This window comes from Scyliorhinus torazame, chromosome 2, assembly GCF_047496885.1.
Source record: "Scyliorhinus torazame isolate Kashiwa2021f chromosome 2, sScyTor2.1, whole genome shotgun sequence".
Taxonomy (NCBI): domain Eukaryota; kingdom Metazoa; phylum Chordata; class Chondrichthyes; order Carcharhiniformes; family Scyliorhinidae; genus Scyliorhinus; species Scyliorhinus torazame.
In genome coordinates, this window is record NC_092708.1 from 291,345,595 (window position 1) to 291,365,669 (window position 20,075).

General features: G+C 46.7%; 1 protein-coding gene across 4 annotated transcripts in view; it reads left to right on the plus strand.

Moving 5' to 3' along the window:
- nubpl (nucleotide binding protein-like) overlaps positions 1 to 17,536 on the plus strand; it is a 203,511-nt gene extending 185,975 nt beyond the window's left edge. For all 4 annotated transcript variants that reach the window (XR_011937644.1, XR_011937642.1, XR_011937640.1 and 1 more), the window contains one exon: positions 16,968 to 17,536. The gene's annotated coding sequence lies outside the window, so the exon portion shown is untranslated. The remainder of the gene's footprint in view (positions 1 to 16,967) is intronic.
- The last annotated feature ends 2,539 nt before the right edge of the window (positions 17,537 to 20,075 follow it).

Sequence of the window (20,075 nt, forward strand, 5' to 3'; positions counted from 1 at the left end):
ATAATTCGGAAAGAAGGTTAAAGTGCTCTTCCTTTGTGTCAGTTTGTAGGAGCAAGTCGTCCACATACTGAATGAGGCATTCGGGTCGGGAAAATGTGGATAGTCCGTTTGCCAATTGTCGATGAAAAATGGAGGGGGAGTTGTGGAAACCTTGCGGAAGGCATGTCCATGTATATTGCTGTCCTTGGAACGTGAAGGCGAATTTGTATTGGCAATTCTTATCTAAAGGAATGGACCAAAAGCCATTGCTAATGTCCAGCACAGTAAAGTACTTAGCATGTACTCCCTGCTTTAGCATTGTTTTGGGACTCGTGGCAACGGTGGGGACTACTAATGGGGTTACTTTATTGAGTTCTCTGTAATCTATGGTTAGTCTCCATGAACCATCTGGTTTTCTTATGGGCCAAATTAGGGCATTGTTTGTTGAGGCTACAGGTCGAATTACGCCTTGGTCTAGCAAACTTTGAATTACTTTTGCAATTTCTCCCTCGGCTTGCTGTGGGAAACCGTATTGCTTCTGGGGCTTGGGATCGGGACCTGTAATGGTGACTGTTCCAGGAATTTTTCCGCAATCGTTCTTGTGCTGGGCGAAGGATGCTTTATGTTTTCTTAGGACCTCTCTAATTGTCTTATCTGTGGTAATCGCTTGTGGGTCAAACCAATAATCTCCCTCTGAGCATATTCTGTGTTCATAATCTCCTACTGTGAGCGTGGAGGGGGCTCTTGCTGTTCTGGCCATTTTCCAAACACACTTATTCACTGGGTCAAAGGAAAGGTTGTGTGAGCTCATGAAGTCGATTCCTAAAATGTGCTCTGCTGTTTGGGGCTAATCCACCAAAACAACAAGGTGCTTGGTATTTATGTTTCCGAGTTGAATATCTACAGGGGCCGTAATGTATCCCTGCTGTACATGTCCTGCAGATCCACTAAGTCTAATGGTGTCTGTGGTGGACCATTTGTCACGCTGTAACATTGTGGAGGAGTTTAAAGTGGTGCAGGACCTTCCTTTGTCCCAAAGGAATTCTACTGGGTGTCCCGGACTGTGCCTGTGACTACTGGTCTGCCTGATTTGTCCCAGAGTGTGTCGCAGACCCAGGTTGGGGAGTCCGAACACCGTCAATCTGTGTTATTGGTCGCGGCATTACCTGATCGGCGCTAATGCTATGTATGGGCCTAACATTGTTCCTAGGTGGGCGTTCGATTGCTGGTTCGGGGGGGGCGTTGCATTCGCGGGCATAATGTCTCTGCTGTCCACAATTATAGCATCCTCGTGGTGCCTGTGCTCTGGGGTGCTGTCTTTCATTTCTACCCTCATTTACCCATGCGGGGTGCTGATGTGTCCTTACTGGGTTCATATTGGCTTCTGCCTTCTCCTGATCTGCCTTTCTATGTAGGGATTGTTCCCAAGATCTGGAGAGTCTCTTTAAAACCCATACTTCGTTATGAGTGGTGCCTGCGGTGTCATAAATCACACAAGCTTTTTGACCTGCTTCTGTGGCGTGGGAGACTAAAGTGCAGGCCCATTTGGTTGTATTGTTGTTATCTAAGTGTGCACGGACTAAATCCCCAAAGACCGCTTTAAAGTGTATTCAAAGGCGTCCTGCGTATGCAGTCGGATGCTCTCCCTTCTTTTGTCTACAACGGTTAAGACCTTCTACGGGGTCTCCTCTGTTGTAACCACTTACGTCTAAAATAGCTGCCTTCATCTCCTGGAGGCTTCCTACGCCTACATTCTGTGGGTCCAGTAATGCTGAGCTAACGGATGGGTCAAGGCTCATTACTATAAGCTTCAGCCTCCGGTTCGTCCAGACCGTACATAACTGTCTGTTTTCTTACTCGCTCAAAGAAATGATGCATGTCTGCTGTGGTTGGAATGGTTCTATTTTGTCGCACGCATCTCTCAATTGTGTGATGGTTAGTGGGGTGATGTACACAAAATCGGGTTCGTCGTCAATCAGTGACTTGCGCTGCATGGTGATTGGATTCATGGGGTTGTGTGCTGCCTGTGCAGTCGGTGCTGCGGGTGCTTTCCTTTTCGAGGCCTGGTGGGCTCTATTCTGATTCTCAGTGTCTTGGCAGTTTCATTGAGTTCCTGCCAATCGGGGCCATTTTCCTGATCTAAATTCGGTCCAAAGGTGTCACTGAATCCGTTGTGCACTGAGAGCAGTGACTGCAACTTCTCTATTTGTCGTCTACATTTGGCGTCATCTACTGAACTCTGCCTTTGTTCCGTTGTGAAACTATGGAGTGCTCGTAAAGCTGCCTTCAAATCTGCGCATTGTTTCTTTAACTGTTCTACCTGTTGTTCCGTCTCTTCTCTTACCAAAACTGCGTGTTGTGTATTGTTGCTCTTTTTAGCCTTAGTTTTATTAGCTCTGATTATGTCACCTTTGCTCACGAGTCGCCAGGTATCTTTCTGATACCGCCACGTGGTTCCAGCTCGAGTTATGATTAATAAGTCAGCACACCGCTTAGTAAGATTGAAATCAACGGTCATTTCTTATGTACAGCAATAGATACTTACACAATAATCCTACTATCTATATCAAAACCTACCACTACTGGCCAATACTTAACTTTAGGAGATGGCCCACCAGGTCAGGGAAATTAATCGTTTATCGAATTGGATCTGGCCTGCGGGATTCAAAAGGCTGATACGGGTCGATGGCTAGGAATCTCTATCGGGTAGCGATCGCTGGAGTCCGTTCTTTGTTGAAGGTTCTTGCGAAGGTTGCGAGCAGGTGAAGAAGGGAGAGAGAGACAGATCTGAACTTGGCCCCTCACTTTATCGGGCCCAGGTGCTTGCAGCCTCTCGGGGCGGCCCTTGACCCTGAGTCCCAAGTGATTGGACTTGTTCCCAATCACTGGGTTCGATATGCTCCAATAATGGGGCGATACCTCGATCGGGGGGTGGTTGTTCACCTGTCTTTGTTTCAGCCACTGCAGGCGCCGACAGGTCTGGCCCGCCATTCAATTGCTCATATGTTGCAATTGTTCCCGGGGATAGCCGATTAAACTGCAGATGTCTGGATAGATGGGCTGCTAATAGTCTTGAGTATCGATCTGGGTCGACTTCCCCAGAGCCGAACACGCTATTCTGTCTGCAGCTGTCCGTTTGTGTCCTGTTGCCTGCTTTTCCCATCAGCCTTTTCGGTTAGCCATTTTAAATCGGGTTTTGGCCAAATTAATAGGGAATCAGCCATTTTGGGTGGCTACAGACCCTCCTTGTGATCCTAACGCGAAGCGTGAAGGATCACATAAATGTTGTCCTTTCCGTTCCCTGACCGGGGGGACACCGCCTACATGGCCACTATTCTGACCCTAGCTATGCACAAAAATTTACCTAAACAATTCTTGAGGGCGCTATGTATCTAAAAAAAAATAAAAACTTGGAACCTTTAATTTTACCTAAATACACTCATCAAGCATTGCATCATCCTATCTCTCTAAAACATACAACAACAATCATAACATTCCATATATTCTTTCCTGGCTTGGCAGTCAAGCTCAGGATCATACTTTTTTTTTTCTTGGTACAGGTAGTTTTGTACATCTTTTATTTACAGGAAAACGCAAGTGCTTGTTCTTTATTTTTGTATTATAGGTTGTGGGGGTCTGGGGTCTGGTCATACCCGAACATAGGGGATATACCGGGGTTCGAGCGCGGTACGCTCTCCTTCTCCACTTGCGGAAGCGCATAGTCTGCACTGCACAGCAGAGTATTGCCAACGCTAATAGTGCTTCAATAACGTACGACAGGGAGTACCAAGTTATGAACTTGGCACACCAGGATAATGCGGCGTGGCTGGTGACTGGGCCCTCGGTACTGTGGGGCAGTGAAACATTTACGGTAGGGGGGGTTTGGAGTAATGGGGTCCGCGTTCCCGCGCAACCAAATGTCCAAATAAAAGATGTTGAGCACGATGAAAGAAGTCCTCATGGCTGTCCTCCTTTTTCTTTCTTTGTGTTCTCTGTTTTCTCCAGTCCTGGAGCTTCTGGAGTTCTGTAACACAAGCATAGTATCTGTAACTGCCTTGGTATAATATCCGGTATGTTAGTGTGTCTGTCCTTCGGGGCCAATTATTCCCTTATAATTGGTCACTCTATGTGACTCCCTCATTTTTTTTTTTCCAAAACAAATGTTAGGACACGGCACACTTCCCAATGGTGGACCAGGGCTAAGTTTATTATCCAAATGTTCCTGGATGTAAATAGCATTTGGCAGCAGCCCAAAGGTTGCCTAAATAAATAAAACTGTTTTTGAAAGGAAAAGGTCGATTGAGGTGCGTATGGGCCGCGACGGGTAAGATTTGGATGGAGCCCCCGGGTAGGACGGCTACCAATACCGTATCTCCCCTACCCGAGTGTTTTTGACCAACGGGGGGGGGTCCCCAGGCAGGGCGGGTCTCACGCCGTTTCTCCACTGCCTGAGCAACCTTCAAGAACGGGCAAAAATGTAGTCATCATGGTGGGGTTGCTGCTGTGATTCTCCCGTCGAATCAGAACGGGCGTCCGGTCTGCTGACCAGGTATCTGCAGGTAAGCTAGTTCCGCTGAACAAACGTCTGGTCTGTTGACCAGGTATCTGTGGACAAGTTGGTACCATTGTGGTATCTGTGGACAAGTTGGTACCGCTGAACAAGCGTCTGGCCGCGGTGGGGGTGTTGGAAAGAGCTAAAAAGTTTCAGGTGAATGGGTGTGTGACGGTGAGAAAAATTCTCCAGTCGGACGAACAACACTTAAACAAACATACAAACAACGTAAAACATCCTGCAGGTTCCATCAGGAAGGACAACAATTTTGACCAAGTGTCTCCCTTAAATCATCACGTGGACACCTCAGTTCTCTGTTGCGAATAGGGTTGCAAAGGGGTTGGCGGATTGGGGGTCTGACTCGGGGTCATCCCCTTCTCCCGGGTGCCAAATTCTGGAGTGAATTAATGTTGAGAGGGCTGTGTGGTATGAGTTGGGGTTGCTCTCGTCGTTGCGGACGAGTCTGTAGGAGTTGCCGCGGTGCCAATGGCGTTCGTCAAGTTGTGTGGGGATAAAGTCGGGGTCGTCCGTGTGGGTCGGTGGTGGGTGGTGTGGTTTGTTTGAGAAAGTGATGAGGAAGGGATCACTGGAATCAAACTCGGAGTCGCTGGGTGTGGGACCAGGATAGTAGGGAGGCGTGCTGTGGCTGTTGTCAGAGTCACAGTCGCTGTCTCTGCTGCTGCAGTCTGTGGGCGTTCCAGGGCGGAGTGTAAAGTTTGTGGGTGGAGTCGGGGGCGAGTCCGTGTCTGGGCTGGACGTGGAGGGGGTTGGTGTGGTCACGTTGGCTGTGGGCGGGGTTTGGTCTGCTGCATCAAGCATGACGTGGTGGGCGTGGTTTGATTGTGTTCCATAAGCCTTTAGCTGGTTTATGTGAAACCACGCAGTCTTACCATTTTGGTATTTGATTTTGTATACCGATGGGCTTACTTTATCCGTAATGGAGTACGGACCCGAGTATTTCGGAGACAGAAATGTGCTGGGGTTATACACAGACAACATCACTTGTTGTCCTATATTATACTCCGTTGCATGTACTGCCTTAACAAAACAGGCCTTGCTCTGTTTCTTTTTAATGCCCAATTTAACAGCGGCTGCTTTATTTAATTTACAAGTAATTGTTCAACGGCTTTCTCGTGGGTGAGTGCCGTAACTTCAGGGCTGGTCAGGTCTAAGCCCAACAAGTACTCTGTCCCTTTCATGGGGCGTCCAGTCATGAGGGTGAGTGGGGTGTAACCTGTGGAGGTGGAAACAGTGTTACGCAGAAACATCAGTGCAAAGGGGAGGACTGAATCCCAAGTGGTGTTGTTCTGCTGGACCATTTTTCGGAGGGTGGTTTTTAGGGTCCGATTCATGCGCTCCACTAATCCATTCGACTGTGGGTGGTACGCAATGTGAAATTTTTAGGTTATGCCAAATATCGTGAGGACGTTCTGCATGACCCGGCCCGTAAAGTGAGAACCTTGGTCCGACTCAATACTGCGGGGGAGTCCCCATCTTGTAAAGATGTGGTGGGTTAGGATTTTGGCGGTGGTTTTCGCGGTGTTGGTGCGAGCTGGAAATGCTTCCACCCACTTTGTAAAAGTGTCTATGACCACCAGAACATATTTATAGCCATTCCTGCAAGGGGGCATTGGACCTATAAAATCGATCTGGAGGTTGGTTCAGGGGCCGTTAACGGGTCGGGTGTGGCTGATTTGTGCCTTTTTGGCATATCTATCTGGGTTGTTCTGAGCGCAGATGAGGCAATTCTCAATGTAATGGGATACATCCTCTTTGAGATTTGGCCACCAACAAAGCTGTTTGAGGTGGGATGTGGTGGGTTCGATTCCCTGGTGTCCATGACCATCATGGAATAAACAGATTATTTGGTTGGAGAAACAGATTATTTGGTTGGAGAAACGGCGTGAGACCCGCCCTGCCTGGGACCCCCCCCCCCCCCCCCCCCCCCCCGTTGGTCAAAAACGCTCGGGTAGGGGAGATACGGTATTGGTAGCCGTCCTACCCGGGGACTCCATCCAAATAATCTGCTCAGGAACTACATAAAGGGTGTCCTTTAGCACCACACCGTCATGTGTGGTTATTGCATTTCTGTACCTTTCGTATGAGGCTGGAAACTTCCCTTTCACGATTTCAGTGAGAGCGCTATCCTGCTTCTGGGCCTCTACTAGATCTTCGATCCTAGTCTGCGCGACCTGAACTGCAGGTACTGGCGCACTCACTGGGACGCTTTCGGGGGGCTTCCAAAAGTACCCATGCCTGGATCCTACCTTAGCCAGTGCGTCGGCTTTTACATTTCCAGGGGGGGATGAACGATGGTGGTTGCGGACTTTTAGCAAAATATGGCGGAGTAATGGGGCTGAGGGGAGGGGTTTCCCATCCGCGGAAACAAATCCTCTTGTTTCCCAGAGGGGCAGAAATTCAGTGAGGCTGTTGCACACGTATAGACTGTCTGAATATATGTCTGCTGGGCTGGGGAAGGAATCGGGGTGCTCTACAATGTAAGCGATGGCCGCAAGCTCTGCTGCCTGCGCGCCTAAGTACCCGGGTAATTTTAATGCGATTTTCTCGAGGGCGCGTCCCTGCGCGTCCTCCACATAAATCCCACAACCTGTTATGCGTTGCCCATCCAGGACTGTGGAAGATCCATCCACATAGATCCTAATGGGATCACACGTGTCCGGGTGAGGGGAGTTCTGAGATGGAGTGGCTAGTTTTCTGGGGGGTGTTTTAGCTATAAAGGGGCCTGTATTGTGGTGGGGCGAGATGATTTCACACTCGTGGGGGGTTCCGGGGTACTGTAGATTGTCCGCTAAGTATGTGTGAGTTTTGGTCCGTTTGACTGTGATGTCCCATCCTTGTAAGAGAAGGGTCCACCTAGCAGCGCGGATTTGGCTGACGGTACCGTCTTTAAGTCGTCCGTCGAGTAAAAGTTGGGTGGGGGTGTGCTCGGTCAAAATGGTGATGGGGTTCAGTCCGGTAATGTATGAGAAGTACTGGACTGCCCAGAAAACTGCGAGCAGGTGCCTCTCACAGGCTGAGAATCCCTGCTCCACAGCATCTAAAATTCGGGAGGCATAAGCCACGGGTCTTAGCTGGTCGTGCCGGTCCTGCAGGAGCACGGCTGAAAGGGTGCGGTCTGTGGTCGCTACCTCTATTGCGTAAGGGGAAAGCGGGTCGGGAACTTGTAGTGCGGGGGCGGCTATGAGCGCCTGTTTTAACGATTCCACAGCATCCGTATGCTGCGGAAGCCATTCCCAGGGGGTTCCTTTCTTTAGGAGGTCTGAGAGGGGCGCTGCCTTGCTGGTGAAACCGTCAATGTGGTTTCGGCAGTAGCCAACCAGTCCTAAAAACGACCGGAGGGCTGAAACGTGTTGGGGAAGGGGCAATTTAGCGATCGAGTCAATTCTTTTGTGCTCGATCTTGCGTTTGCCGTGTGTGATAATAGTACCCAAATATACCACTTTCTCTTCCAATATCTGGGCCTTTTTGGGGTTTACTTTACAGCCAATGGAATGTAGTAATTCCAGGAGTTCGGACAGAAGCTCAATGTGCTCTTCCTTGGTGTCTGCAGTAGTAGATCGTCTACATACTGTACCAGACATTCGGGGCGAGACAATATTGCTAGTCCATTTGCCAGCTGTCGGTGGAAAATGGAGGGGGAGTTGTGGAAATCTTGTGGCAGGCATGTCCACGTGTATTGCTGCGCTCGGAAAGTGAAGGCAAATTTATACTGGCACGCCTTTGCCAATGGAATGGACCAGAACCCATTACTGACGTCCAAAACTGTGAAATATCTGGCATGGAGTCCCTGTTTGAGCATGGTCTCGGGACTAGTTGCAACGGTGGGGGCTGCTACGGGGGTGACTTTATTGAGCTCCCGATAATCTATGGTCAAGCACCATGATCCGTCGGGCTTCCTTACTGGCCAAATCGGGGCATTATTGTTGAGGTTACCGATCTTAGGACGCCCTGCTCTAATAAACTTTCTATAACCTTGAGGATTTCTCCCTCTGCTTCTAGGGGGAATCCGTACTGCTTTTGGGGTCCAGGGTCCGGTCCTGTTATTTGTACGGAACCAGTCATCCGTCCACAGTCGTGCTTGTGGGTCGCGAATGCTGCCCTGTTCTTTTGCAGGACTGCCCTAACCTTTCGGTCCGTGCTGAGTGTGGTGGGGTTTAACCAAAACTCACCCACTGCGCTAATTTTGTTCATATAGTCCCCTATGGTGAGCGTTGCGGGGGCTCTAGCGGACTTCGCCATCTTCCAGACACACTGGTTGACTGGGTCGAAAGATAGGTGGTGGGAATTCATGAAGTCGATCCCTAAAATGTGCTCTGCTGTTGGGGGCAGGTCGACTAAAATAACGGGGTGTTTTGTGTTAATGGTTCTGATTTGGATGGGTACAGGGGTTGTGATGTGTCCCTGCTGTGAGTGGCCTGTAAAGCCGCTGAGGGTGATAGTGGCTGTGGTGGGCCACGTGTCCTTACCAAGGGTGGAGGAATTTAAGGTGGTGCGGGACCCTCCTGTGTCCCAGAGAAGCTCGATCGGCTGTCCCCTAACTTTCGTTGCGACTACGGGTCATCCTGACCTATCCCAAAGGGTATCGCAGACCCAACTGGGGGAGCCTGTACACTGTCAGTCCGTTCCGGTCAAGTCTGTCTGATCCGACTGGGCGCTAATGCTATGTATGGGTTCTGCTTTTTTCTTATTGATAGTGCCTGTCTTTTGGGCTCTCTGTGGCTTTTTAGGGCCATTGCATTCTTTGGCAAAATGTCCCAACTGTCCGCAATTGTAGCATTCTTGCGGTTTTGTGGGGGGCTGCTCTTTCCCTCGTTTACCCAGGCAGGGTTGTGAAGAGTGGTTCTTACTGCCTGCACGTCTGCGGCGGCTTGTTTTTCCTCGGGGGTTGTAGCGGCGGGTTTATTGTGAGCCTACTGTTCCCAAACGCGGGACAATCTTTTGGCCACCCACTTCTCATTATGAGCCTCCTCCGAGGGGTCATAATTACTACAGGCATTCTGTCCTGCTTCCGTGGCATGGGAGATAAGGGTGCGGGTCCATTTGGCCATATTGTCTGCGGACAAATGGGCACGGTCTACGTTTCCGAAAACGGCCTCAAAGTGAATCCACAAGCGTCCTGCGAAGGCTGTGGGGTGTTCAGACTTTTTTTGTCTGCACTTATTTAGGCCATCTTATTTAGGCCCCGGTTATACCCGATTGCATCCAGGATCGTGGCATGCATTTCTGCAAGGGTGCCTCCTCCTACGTTCTGTGGGTCGGGAAGGGCTGCTGCGACCGATGGTCTAAGCTGAGGACCGTGAGCTTTACCTGCTCTTTCTCATCCAGGCCGTACAAGGTCGCCTGGTGTTTGACGGTGGCAAAGAAATGGTGTGGGTCTGAAGCGGGGAGGAACGGTGTGATTTTAGCACACGCGTCCCATAATTGGGTCACTGTGAGGGGGGTGGAATATAAGACTTCCGCCTCGTCTGCTGTGGCGGTGCGGTGGGTTGTTACAGGGTTCATGGGAGCCTGTACTACCTGCTGTGTGGGGGGTGGGGTTGCTTTTCTCCTTTGGGGCGTTCCCTGCGCACATGTTCCCTGAACATATCTCTGCGCTGTCTCCTGCAATTCTTTCCAATCAGGACCGTCTTCCTGTTCTAAACTTTCCCCAAAGGTGTCTTGGAATCCCTTTTGGACAGAAAGCATTGATTGCAGGTCTGCAATTTGCTTTCGGCACTTCGCATGGTCTAAGGTACTCTGCCTTTGTTCCGTGGTTGCAGCGTGGAGCGCTCTCAAGGCTGCCTTGAGTTCACTACATTGCTTCTGTAGTGTCTCCACCTGCTACTCTGTCTCTTTCTTAACCAGGACTGCACGCTGCGTGTCCTGATAAGCCTTCTCATACTGGGATTGAAAACTGCTTAAATGCGCCAGACAAGACTGGTGACCCCGTTTGGCGTCAGCCACCTCTTCGTCCTTGGCTTCTTACTGCCTTTTCAATTCCAGGTTCTCTTTTTCCATCTCGCATACATCGATTTTACTCATTCGATGTATGCCTTCTATTTCTTTTCGGAACGTCCTGATGACCTCCTCTGTGCCTCGCAATTGTGCCATGCAGGACACGATTGCCATCGGCTTGCGCGCTTTTGCTAAGCTTTTCTTATGAATTTCACTCATATTCTCCCACCAAGTATGCCCTATACTTACGGGACCTGAGTCGTCATTATTACAGAAACCGCTCCACACGGGCCATCCTTTGCCCTGTAGAAATTTCCGAATTTCCACTTCCCAAATGGGACACTGTCCCACTTTAATGCTGCTGATCGGTGCAACCACAAATTCTTCGGGGTTCATGAGGCATTGCATTGCCTGCATGGCCATCTCTCTTATCTGCTCGCTACGTTCAAATTTGGAACAGGGGGCTAAGGTGGTGTCGTAGATGCGGGTACGGCTTGCGCTAATTTCCGAAAATACCGACTTCCGACAGTTTTGATGCAACAAAAATCTATCAGTTTTACCTTATAACCCTGTTAGTTACGCATGCATACACACACTTCCGAATTGTGAATTATTAACCAGAACCGCTTGAACACTTGTGGGTTTTTTTTGTTTTTGTTTCCGATTGGATTCTATTCAAATTTCTGGGGTTCTCCTGGAGTGGTTTTCCACTTCTATGTCGGGTCCCGGCGGAGTCGCCAGTTATGTTGCTCTTTTTAGCCTTAGTTTTATTAGCTCTGATTATGTCACCTTTGCTCACGAGTCGCCAGGTATCTTTCTGATACCGCCACGTGGTTCCAGCTCGAGTTATGATTAATAAGTCAGCACACCGCTTAGTAAGATTGAAATCAACGGTCATTTATTATGTACAGCAATAGATACTTACACAATAATCCTACTATCTATATCAAAACTTACCACTACTGGCCAATACTTAACTTTAGGAGATGGCCCACCAGGTCAGGGAAATGAATAGTTTATCGAATTGGAACTGGCCTGCGGGATTCAAAAGGCTGATACGGGTCGATGGCTAGGAATCTCTATCGGGTAGCGATCGCTGGAGACAGACTTACGGTTCTTTGTTGAAGGTTTTTGCGAAGGTTGCGAGCAGGTGAAGAAGGGAGAGAGAGAGAGATCTGAACTTGGCCCCTCACTTTATAGGGCCCATGGGCTTCCCGCCTCTCGGGGCGGCCCGTGACCTGAGTCCCAAGTGATTGGACTTGTTCCCAATCACTGGGTTCGATATGCTCCAATAATGGGGCGATTCCTCGATCGGGGGCTGGTCGTTCACCTGTCTTTGTTTCGGCCACTGCAGGCGCCGACAGGTCTGGCCCGCCATTCAATTGCTAATATGTTGCAAATATTCCCGGGGATAGCCGATTAAACTGCAGATGTCTGGGTTGATGTGCTGCTAATAGTCTTGAGTATCGATCTGGGCCGACTTCCCCAGAGCCGAATACGCTATTCTGTCTGCAGCTGTCCGTTTGTGTCCTGTTGGCTGCTTTTCCCATCAGCATTTTTGGTTAGCCATTTTAAATCGGGTTTTGGCCAAATTAATAGGGAATCAGCCATTTTAGGTGGCTATAGTATCTTGGTAGGCCTTATCGTATTGTGTCTGAAAGCTGCTTAGGTGAACTATACAAGATTGATGTGCCTGTTTGACATCAGCCATCTCCTTGTCTTTAGCTGCTCTCGGAGTTGCTCATTAACATTCTCACATTCACTAACATTTCCCTCACTCTTCTCCTCTTTCTCTACAAGCTGTTTGCGGAGCATCCTCACGACATCCTCTGTGCCTCGCAATTGTGCCAGACAGGACACGATTGCCATCGGCTTACAAACTTTTCCTACATTCTTTTTATGTATCTCGGTTAGGTTATCCCACCAGGTTTGTCCTGTACTACCTGGACCTGACTCTTCATTCAAACAAAACTCGAACCAGAGGGGCCATCCTTTCCCCTTCAAGTACTTTCTCAATTCCTCTTCCCATATGGGGCACTGCTCTGCTCTACTGGTCGCTGCGACCTCGGGTTTCTGCGGATTCATTAGGCGTTCCATTGTCTTTGCTGCCATTGCCACTAGTATCTCTTTTCCTATCGTAATCTCTGTTTCTCTACCGTAAATTTGGGACGGGGGAATAAGGCGGTGATGCAAACAGCGGGTATGGCCTAAGCTATTTTCCGGTTCACAATACTCCCGATAGTTTTACGCAACAAAATCTAAGGAGTTTACCTTATATCCCTGTAAGTACGCATGCAAGTTAATACAGACTTCCGAATCTTGGAGATTTGATCGATACGGGCCTTACGCTTGTGGTTTCTTTAACTTTTCCCAATTTGATTTCTAATTCAACGTTTTGTGGGTTCTCGCGAAGTGATAAAATCACTTCTGGGTCGATTCCCGTCAGAGTTGCCAATAATGTTGCCAATTTGGCTCGGAGACGCCAATAATGTTGCTCTTTTTGACTGGATACTAATATGACTGTTATTAATGATATTGCTTTCAGAGTCGCCAGGTATCAGATGATACCACCACAAGGTTTAGCCGGATATCGATCAAAGACCAAACAACGAGTTAGTTAGTTCAAGTTCAATGATAGTTTATTTACACAAGAATTACTTTGACATGCAACATAAAACACTACAAGCTAAATTACACCTAACGCTACAACAACCTGTACTTAACTTCAGGCACCCGGCTTTATGCAGAGGAACAAAGCCTTTGTTCGGATCTTGCGTGGCTGGGTCTGGAGAAGTGGATTCGTTTCTGCTGGGCTCATCCATCTGGTAGCAACCGTTGGTCTTGAACTTGCTTCTGGTCGTGGTGCTGCAATTGGTTTGGGGCACAAGCCGGGGCCAAGAGAGTGCCGGTGCGCCGGGGCCAAAAGAGACTGAACACATGGCAGTGTCTCTTTTTATCCTTCGGGGGTTTTGCGCTCTTTTGGGCGATCCTTAGCTTTGGAACCAATAATTCGGCAGGCTTCGATTACTGCCTTTGATTTTAGCCAATAAAGGGGCGGGTACCTTGATGGCTGGGCGTGTCCTGAGTGGCCATTGACCTTGGCTGTTTGGGCTTCCTGGGTGAAGGGAGTGGCGCAGATGAGTCTGGATCTGTATCTGATAGCCTGAGTACAAGTCTTTTGTTCTGGGGAAATGGGCCATTAGAATGCAAATCGGCTGGGGGTTTCGATAGTATCTGGTTATCTAGTGGCAAATATACACTTAAGCTCTGAGTTTGTCTGGATCCTGCATTAGCCATATTTATAGATCATAGATCATAGAATTTACAGTGCAGAAGGAGGCCATTCGGCCCATCGAGTCTGCACCGGCTCTTGGAAAGAGCACCCTACCCAAGGTCCACGCTTCCACCCTATCCCCATAACCCAGTAACCCCACCCAACACTAAGGGCAATTTTGGACACTAAGGGCAATTTATCATGGCCAATCCACCTAACCTGCACATCTTTGGACTGTGGGAGGAAACCGGAGCACCCGGAGGAAACCCACGCACACACGGGGAGGATGTGCAGACTCCGCACAGACAGTGACCCAAGCCGGAATCGAACCTGGGACCCTGGAGCTGTGAAGCATTTGTGCTAACCACTATGCTACCGTGCTGCCCTTTACTGTGATTCTTTGCAAGTGGCCATGTTTCTCTTTGTAAGTAATCCCAGATGGCTACATTGTCCACAAGAAACAGTCATTGAGCACAAGAACAACAAAAACTACAACACGAAGCACAACAAAAACAACAACAAGCACAACAAAAACAACAACGAAAACACCAAAGACAGAAACAACAAAAACAAGAACAATGAAACAACGACCGGTACAAAATGGTACAACTCTGCACATGAAGGACAATGTAGCAGCACAGTCCAAAACAATGGCAAGAGTACAAACATACCATGGCATGACAGCGAATTTCACGAATTCGCATTTGCTCTAAGACAAAGAAGCAAAACAGTTGTTAAGGCAAATGTAACACAGAATTGCTACCACAAGCATTGGAAAAAAAAGTCAAAATCAGACGACAAAGTGATTCAACCGCTGGAGCACCTCATGATGACTTGTTGGGACTGAACCAGAAGCAAATGAGAAAAAAAACCTAAGAGACTAAATGTATTAACATTTGACTGATTAACTCATTGATTTCATGTAATGCATTTGCAAACTGAATCCATTATGTTTGTTCAATTTTCTTTCCAACGTACAGAAAATATGTAACACAAAAAAAAGGGGGATGTGCATGTACATAAGGGGTTAATGTGTAATCAGTAGCACCAGATGATCACTAGAGGGCCAGACCAATAGGGGTATAAAAGCAACTGCATTGTGCCGCTCTCTCATCTCTTTTGGATGTACTGTGACCAGGACAGGAATATCAGATTAGCTCAGATGATTAGTATAGTTACGCATAGTTACTGTAGTTTGATTTTGTTGACCTTATCACTAGCATTGTAGCCATCTGGGATGGCCACTTCCAACAGAGAAACTCGCAAAGCCTAGCGGGTAAAATGGACAAGCCAAGACTCAGGCAGGCTCAGAGCCTGAAATGCATATTTGTAAGCAAGAAGTCCAGACGGTATCAAAACTCCGTCCAATTAGCTTTTTAAATGGGCCGATTAGCATTTGATGGCCCATCTTCACCAAAACAAAGGACTGGTACTCGAGCAACTGGGACAGTCCCAGACATTTCGGTGCCACTCCCTGTTCAAGGGAAACTCAAACAACTGGGTCAGTGACCACTTGGGACCCGCCCAGCCATTCAGATCCCCGCCCACTTATTGGTGAGGAATCAAACGGAGTGATCAGGGATCACCCAATTAGTAGAGTCCAAACCGGAGGACCGCCCAAAAGAGAGCGAAAAATCCAAAGTATAAGAAGAAGAATTCGCCTTATGTTCGCGCTCTCTTGGTCCTGGTACCCCGGTCACGGCCATCAGCAAGTGCAGCAACACCAGAAGCAAGTACAAGTTCAACGCTCGCTACCAGACGGATGAGCCTAGCTGAGCAGCAGTTACTCCTTCGGACTCGATAGATCCAGAATCGAACAGCGGCCACTGTTTTCTGATCTAAGCCGGGTGCCCGAAGTTAAGTACAGGTTGTCTTAGTCAATAGGTGTAATTAACTAGTCGTGTTTATGGTGCATGACTAATTGTGTGTAAATAAAGTACCCTTGACATTGAACTAACTAACTGGTGTTTGGCCCTTTGATCGATAGCCGGTTGAAACTTGTGGTGGTATCATTTGATACTTGATGACTCTAAGCATTAGGACATAAATAACATAGAAAGGAGGGCAAATTCACTGATTGCCATAATTGGAACAGAGCCACAGAAAGGACAGAGAAAAGAGTACAGAAAAGAAAAGGCAACAGTATCAATGTTAAAGTAAAGAACTCACGCAATTATTGTTATAGTTACTCAATAAACCTTTTGTTACTGCTGGACGAGTTCGAGTCTTCTTCATCGAGATTCAGAAGACCTCATCAGCAACCAAAGTCTGAGTAACACATATTACACTCCGTAGTATATCAAAACACACAAAGAAGTGTAATAAAAGATGATACAGGAGTGTAATAAAAGAATAACACCACCAATGCAACCGCTTCAGAGAAGGGCTGTGTTATTTTTACCTTTCTTGATCTGAGGTGTAATAGTCTTTCAAAAGACCTACTGGCCTGTTTGCAAAGGTCAGTACAGGGTACAACAATATAAAAGTTGAAGAATGAAGTTTAGTACAGGAAATGCAGCGGAAGAAAAATGTTCCTCTAAGGCCCTGCAAGAACAATTGGTGCTGATCACAAACCGGCCTCTACTCACTGGGCATGGTCACACTATGATGTGACCACATTGCTCCTCCACTTTAAAACAGGGAATACTACACTTCAAATGATACTCAAACAGAAAAAGTAAAGCCCTTTAAAACCACTATACTAGGGGGTACTAAAAATGGGGATTGACTGTATAAGCTCGGTGTTAGCTCTATATTGATGGTCCAAACTAGCTATACATAATAAGAGCCCTTGTTTGCTTTCCCTGTGCATTTTTAATGAGTTGTAAATAATTATTGCCAGGTCTCTTTCTTGATTTGTTGCAACCTGAAAATGCATAACACTGCACTTATCTGCATTAAAGGAGAACTGCCCACACTCTTCAATAGGTTCCAGATCTACCTTAATTTATTTGGTCTTAATTACTCAACCTTGTACATATTTTTGTGTCAACTGCAAACACACTGCTGATATTTATACCCTCATCTAAATCTTAATGAGAATGAACAGCTTTGATGCCATCAGGCAGTGGTTACCAAGTCAAACTTAGATCCAATATCATTACTTGTGACAATAAAGATTATTATTAATGACAATCCACTGCCTGTAAAATCTCTGTCAATTATCTATCTGATCAGTATTTCTGTATTTTGTAAATTTTCTTCCAGGAACTCAATTGCAGCAGGAGACTCCCACAATGACAGTGGAAATGCTTTCGGGATGTCTGCAAACATCACTGAAAGAGGTCAAACACACCTGCCGATTCATGGGAGTCCCTGACGTATGACTGATCAAAATGGAGAACGCTGATCCAAGATTGCACTGAATGCATCAAGAGACATCACCAGGAGTGTGCAGAGGTGAGGTCGAGGGGTCAAAATGAGTGCACCATTCTCCAAAATCCCCACCTCTCCATGTTGCAAAGTCTGCAGATCACGAATTGGATTTAACAGCTAGCTCGGAACCCATCAGTGATCTCAGAACCCAAAGGACTACCTGAGGGATTTTTCTCTCAATTTTCAGCCGACAGAAATAAACAATAGAAGACAATAGAACATTACAGCGCAGGACAGACCCTTCGGCCCTCGGTGTTGCGCCGACCTGTGAAACCAATCTAAAGCCCATCTATAGTATTTCATTATCATCCATATGAGATGGCTGTTGTACAATTAATGTGGTATTTATTTGATGCACAGGCTACACTTTTCCAAATAGAAATAAAATATTTCAAAAGAAATTATTTAATATTTTTGCTTTTATTAAATGTCCTCTAGCTGGAGTGTAATCCTTTGTAATAATCCCATAGTTTATATTGTAAGGAAATGAGCTGAAATGTAAACTGCAAATATAATTGGCCATATGCTGTAGAACATGTGAATAGGTTTGCTTGCAATTGAATAGTAACCACAACAGTTAATGTACAACAACTATCATAACTACTTAGGGTCTAGTTCTTGAATAAATTGATCTGATAGCTTTAATGCAGGTTTTAAGCCAACCTCTTTGTAACCCCATGGTTTACCTTTGTATCTTCCCTGCACAAACTCCTCCCCGCTCCACTGCCCCCAGCTCACACAAACGTCTCTCCTCTTCCAGATCTGTGTTCTTGTTGTTCCTTTTCACTTTCAAAAACAATCCATGAAACTTGATACTTTTGGTAGTCCAAACATAACATTGACATAAAGCAAAGCTTTTTCATTGCCATATGCACCAGAGGAATCTTTATGATGCAACATTCAGCTCTTGATGTTAGTAAGCAACTATATGCATAAGATATGAAGGAAAAGAATCAAAAAAAGCTAAACTAATCTTTATTAGTGTCACAAGTAGGCTTACAGTAACACTGCAATTAAGCTACTGTGAAAATCCCCCAGAGGCCACAGTACGGTGCCTGTTCGGGCATACTGAGGGAGAATTCAGAATGTCCAATTCACCTAATAGCACGTCTTTTGGGATTTGTTGGAGGAAACTGGAGCACCCGGAAGAAACCCACAGTCACGGGGAGAATGTGCAGACTCCGCACAGACAGTGACCCAAGCCAGGAATCAAACCCATGTCCCTGGCGCTGTAAAGCAACAGTGCAAACCACTGTGCTAGTGCAACCCATTCACCGTATCTCTTGACTTAGTTTGTTGTATGATACAGCATTTAGAATTAATAGTGCAGAGCTTAGGGTCATTGGTTTCTTTCGTAATTGAGGTGGCACAGGCGGAGTCAATTTAAACTGCTTGATTTCCCCATTCTGTATCACTGGACCGTTTCCGTGAACAGAAAATTGTTTTATTTAATTCTGATTTCCTCATTTAGAAATGGTGGCCTATTTTCCCCAACCCATAAATTTGGAAATGTTCCAATCCCCAATTAACAATTTGTTGCACAGCAAACTCGAGGTAAGATGAAATAAAAAGGGTTGGTTTATTTTTACACCAAGACACACACACACAAAAGGGGTTTCGCAATGTCCACCCCTTTTACACTCGCATAATAAATGGGGATAAGGAAAAAGGAAGAGGGGTCCGGACACGACCATGGTAAAATACAGCTTTTACATAGGTCCAGAATCCGAAGTCAACTGGGTTCCGTCTGAGGGGAGGTTGACCGATTGCAGAATGCCAGGTATTCCCAAAGCGAAATTTTGATGACCAGAGAAGACATGTAGAGTGAGTTACTTTGGAAGCACAAGTTCCAAGGTTCCAGCAGTTGATAGTAGACAGCACAGGCTGTTGGCTGGAGTTCTGTTCATGTTGGGGGGCAAAACAGTAAATGCTCAAATTCAATTCCAACAGATGGTATCACAGTCCAGCTTGGGGGAAGTCATGTGACAAACCTCCTCAAGGTTGGACAAAGAACAATTTGGATCTTGACGTCTAATTGGAGTCAGGATTCCTTTTGTTTTTGGAGACTGTGACCGGTTAACTCCCTGACGCTCTCTTTGTCAAAACCGTTGTGTTAGGACCGCTATTGCTTCGGCCATTAGCACCCTTGTGGGAGATTTAAACCTGCAAAGGTTTTCTTTTGTTCGAAGTTAGCTGGAACAGACTCACCATTCTCGTGGCCATTGTTACTTTGAAACTGCTGCACGGTATCAGGTGACCGGTTGAACCATTTTGTCTGTTCAGCCATTTTGAAAAAGAACAAAAAAATCTCTTGATAAAATAGTCCAGCTGATGAATATATATATTTTTTATCTTTTACATCGGCAGGCATTGAAAAATAAACAGAAATCGTGGCAACACGTTTCTTTTAATCGCCTGTACCCAACCCGCCAGTGACAGAGGGAGACCATCCCACCTTGCCAGGTCAGCTTTCATTCTCCCCACCAAACTAGAAATGTTGTACCTGCGGAGCCCCCCCCCCCCCCCCCAACTCCTGGGCAACCTGCACCCCCAGGTACCTAAAGTGAGTCCCTGCCCTATGGAATGGCAGCCCCCCCACCCCTGCCCCATTCGTTCATTTTCATTGAGACCCCAAATGCTTTCATTAACTAGATGATAAAAATTAATTGTGAACTCCAAGCTTCCTTTTCTAGGAATTGTATTAGCTGATGGGATATGTGCTTGTGAATGAGGTGTTGATTTAATATGACCATTGCCAGTTAACAATAGGAAAGATAACTATGGCATTTCTTTGTTAAAACATTTTTTTTTTTAAATTTCAATGTATAAAATACAAAATGGAAAATAAACATATTTACGTACAACAACCATTAAAAAAACCCTAGAAAAATAGAACATCCACCACTAATACCCCCACTTATAAAACCTAAATCCCCCCGC